Below are 4,557 nucleotides of genomic sequence, written 5' to 3' on the forward strand. Positions count from 1 at the left end.
CTATCTCGGAAGTAAATATATCACTGAAAAAAATGTTGAACCACTGTTGTTTGACACATTTGAAAAATATATCAAAATTCGCAATACCAGGACTATTCAGAATTTTTATATGCTTACCCAGAAAAGCAAATAATGAAAATAGATTCACAACAAATAGCAGAGCCCCATAACCAGATAAATATCAAAGCAGAGAAATGTGCAGCTCATGCATGATCAACGTATGTGAACCTCCCTCACAGGAGGTTAAAAGCAGCCTTGCCTCAAATAATATGCGAGCAAGTTTAGAACATGCATTGGAAATGCATCACCCTACACATGTGCTATGCCTGCTATGGCTGAGCAGCGTAGTGCAGCCACATTGAATCTGCCTACCATTAAATGTTTCTTACAAACATTTATATAGATGTAGCATACTGCATGGGGTTCAAAAATCAAAGGATCCTGTCTCCTAGAGAGCTTGAACAATAGTCTTCCCATATCGCCTGGAACAGATCAGTTGTCAAACTAGCAGAGCAAATATAAAATGTATCTCCCTGCACAACAAGCATCTTCAAGATGGAAATAAAAAGTGTAGCTCACAGCTGCGGGGCAGTAACTGTAGCAATGCCCTTTAATAGGTCCCCTTACAGGGGTCTATTAAAAGGGCTACAGTATGTTCTAACTGAATAATCGACAGTGTAATAGAACCCAGACATAGCTAAGGGACTGAATGTTTATTGCGGCTAATGTATGGTTTATTAAACCTTTTATAAATTCGTCATAGTCCTTCACAACTTCAGCTCAAAGTAGGAAGTGCAATCATAAAATGACTGCAAAATATCAAACTAAAATTGAACATTAACACTTGTGGGAACAGTCTTCATCATATGAGCTATACGATCAAAGATTGATGTTTGGTCGAGGCATGAGACCATTATCCCGGATGTTGTAGCATAATAGGTCATAATTATAGCCAAGTTGAATGACGCTTGTCTCCAAATTAGTACAGTACACTCACTAATTCAAACTCAAGAAAGCCACAAATTTTGTTTGAATTATCGACAATTCATCTAAATATGATGCCAGATAAAATTATGATTTGTAACATCAATGGCTAGACATAGAAAGCAGATATTTGATGATTTCCTCTACGTAGGCTTCTTCATAGGCAGTTATGCCACACATGAAATATTTTTGAAAGTTCAATCATCCCTCAAAAATGTTGTTTACCATGAACGGTTTAGCCAGCAAATGATAACTGAAACAAAATTAAGTTTGTTCATCAGGCCGAGTGGTTGTCGATTAAGCAGGGGACACACGCACGATCAGAATGGGCACCGCGCGGCAGTTTTCATAGCAACTTGTGCGGACGCTGTGACGTGGACCCATGCCATGCCGCCCTGTCTGTGCAAGTTGATACAAACATTTTTACGTGGTACCCGTTTTCAAAGCTTATGTGTGCCCGTTCAGCACCATTGAGTGCGCGCCTCACCAAGCGCCGGTGCACTGCGGAAAAACAACACCCGTGGAAGTAAGCTTTGCGGGTGTTGCCTTTCTGCAGTGCATCAATGATCGGAAAGAAGCGCACCCATCAGGGCTGCGAGAACAAAAAGTGTAAAATGCGTGAAAACGCCATACAAATGAAGCGGCTTGTGAACATATAAAAAAAATGGCGGGACAACTAAAATTTTAAAATTTGTTTTAATTAATCAGGAGTAAAAAATAACCGAGTCTTATTTATCGCGAGCCTATTGTAAAATAAGAACATGTAGAGTCGGTTTTGGGGTTACCAATTTTTTATTTTTTTTATTTTACATACTTGTCTTTTTACATAGAGGACATATTACATGTTTATTGGTGCATAAAAATACATATAAAAGTTTAACATTCTTTTCCAGTGTTGTCTGTGTACAATACCTCCATTCAACCTAATTTGTTTTGCTTCTTCTCTTGTGAGCAGTAGACAACCACTACAGCTGTAACCAAGAAGCAAACAATAGTGATTAGGTGGTCTTATCATGGGGGAATTCAGCTACCACACTGGAGGATGAAAGCCTTCGAAATACACTCATGGGTTCCGGGAGCTATTAAATTTCCTAGACCCTTTTAGCCTCCAAGTATTTTTTTTTTCAAGTTAGGTGTGTCAAGTTTACGTCTCGTTATCACATGACATAAAGTTGCTCGTTGTCTCGTGACGTGGAGTCGCTCGTTGTCTTCGGGGTCTGTGGTTTAAGTGAGGCCGGGATCGTGGACTTTTAAAATTTATAACTCTGCTTATTATACACAAAAACTACAACACACTTCAAAGTTCACTCATTCTCAAAACTTGATGGCCTCTGCCGTTTTACCTTATAAATGACACCTCTGCTCTTTCTCCACTCGATTCCTCCGCATTGCCCTCAAAAGGTCTTCGATCTCAACTCATGCGGATCTCTCTCTGAACTCCCACTCCGTTTCAATCCTCCTGCATCGCTCTCGATGCATCGCCTCTCGAATCTCTTAGTCGACCTCCCCCTTCTTAACTCTCACGTTCTCAGCAATGCTACCCTCCCTCATTTCTTCCTCTCTCCCTCTATCATAAACTGTTATCTCTGAAGGATGGCTACACATATGCCGAGAAGCAAAGTCGAATACCAAGTCAAGTTGGCCACCACACCTGCTGTGTACCCACCAGCAGGGTGCCGCTCTCGGAGCGACCCCCTGTTCGAGAGTAGTATGCGGCCCATGTTGCTTTTGTGGTACTACTTCCTGCTGCCGCCTTTTGCGTGGCTGCAACATTAAACCACTTCTGGAAACCTTCTCGCATACAAGTTCATTGCCCTGCTCTACATCTAAGTAACGGCATGAGCAGGACACAACAGTGGCGATGAGGATAAATGGTATCGTCTAAGTGCTTACTTTCAAGCATAGTTTCAAGTACATCGGGACCATGACGGCCATGCTAGGCCAGATCCAGCCTTTTGATACGTCCACGACAGCTGAATGGGACTCCTACGTCTCGAGGTTCAACTTCTTCCTGGATGCAAACACAGTGGCGGGAGACAAGCGGCAGTTGGCGGTGTTCTTGAGCGTGTGCGGCGCGGACACATTTGTCTTACTGGAATCGCTTGTTGCATCAGACACGCCGCAGTTGAAAGCGCTTGCCGAGGTGTTCGAGGTGCTCAAAGCTCATTTCTCATCACAGCCACCGAAAATAGTCTGCAGAAACACATTTTACGAGCAGAACCAAGCCTCGGAGAAGACAGTATATTCTTACATCGCCGAGCTTCGATGCCTGGCCCAGCACTGCAATTTCCCCAACCTGGAAGGAATTCTCAGGAACTGTCTGGTCTGCGGACTCCGCGATGAGCACCTGCAGAACCGACTCTTCGCAAAGAAACAGTAAACTTTTTGTGAGGCCCAGGAGGAAGGTCTGGCGGCAATAGCGGGTGCGAAAAGGACGAGGTTGTCCAACAGTCTGAAGAGAATGACGCTGCCGCAACCATTCCCGCGACTAACCAAGTGAAATGTCAGATACCGGCCGTATTCAGCCAGACGGAACCGCAGGCTACGATTTACAGCACGTGCTACGGATGTGGAGGTGCGCACCTCCGCGTCGATTGCTGAATCAAGAACGCGCAGTGCAGGGCATGCAAAAGAACCAGCCACATCGAACGAGTCTGCCGTGCTGGCAGCGCAAATGGCCAGCAGCGAAACCTGCCGCTTCGACAGCCATGGAATTCAAGAACGGCATACAGGGTAACCGCTTTGCCTCATGACGAGTGCTACTACAGCAACCATATCAGCGCAGGAGGATCCCTGGCGCCTTGCAAGTTACGAACATAGATTTCCATTGAACATAGATGTGCGATGTGGAGGTGGACTCTGTATCGAATTTCTCAATCCTCACCAAGGAGGCATTCCGCAGTCTCTAGCAGTGCGGTGGGAAGCTGGTGCTGACTGACTTTTCTTCTACGGTGGTTGATTATCAGCTGAGCACAGTGAAGGTTGTGGGGGCCTGCAGCATGCACGTCGAATACAAGGAGTCTGTTGGCCCACTGACGGTACTGGTAGCAAAAGGTGCCTGCACCAACCTGCTGGGAGTTGACTGGTTTCGACCGTTAGACATTGTCATCATAGGTGTCTCCCAGATCAAGAAATCGACAGTCGACACCGTGCTCTTGGAGTTCAGTGAGCTATTTGAGGACGGTTTGGGGAACTGTGTTGGACCACCAGTCTTCCTGCACCTGGATTCCAGCATTCCGCCAGTTCGCCTGAAAGCTCGAAGGCTGCCTTTTACAATCCAGCCGAAGGTGGAGAAGGAGTTGGACCGCCTCGTTCGGCAGGGAGTGCTGGAGCCTATCACACAGCCAATGTGGAAGACCCCCAAAGTGACTGTACTCAACAGCAACGGCGACATTAGGATATGCGGAGACTACAAGTCCACAATAAACAAGGCTCTGAAGCAACACCCGTATGCGATTTCCGCTGTGAGTTATTTGTTGTTATCGTTATCGGGGGGCAAGTGCTTTCCAAAGTTAGACCTTACGCAGGCCTATCAACAACTATCAGTTAATTAAGTGTCAGCTGATCCTCAGA

This window comes from Ixodes scapularis, unplaced genomic scaffold (assembly GCF_016920785.2).
Source record: "Ixodes scapularis isolate PalLabHiFi unplaced genomic scaffold, ASM1692078v2 ptg000769l_1__unscaffolded, whole genome shotgun sequence".
In the NCBI taxonomy this organism is placed as follows: domain Eukaryota; kingdom Metazoa; phylum Arthropoda; class Arachnida; order Ixodida; family Ixodidae; genus Ixodes; species Ixodes scapularis.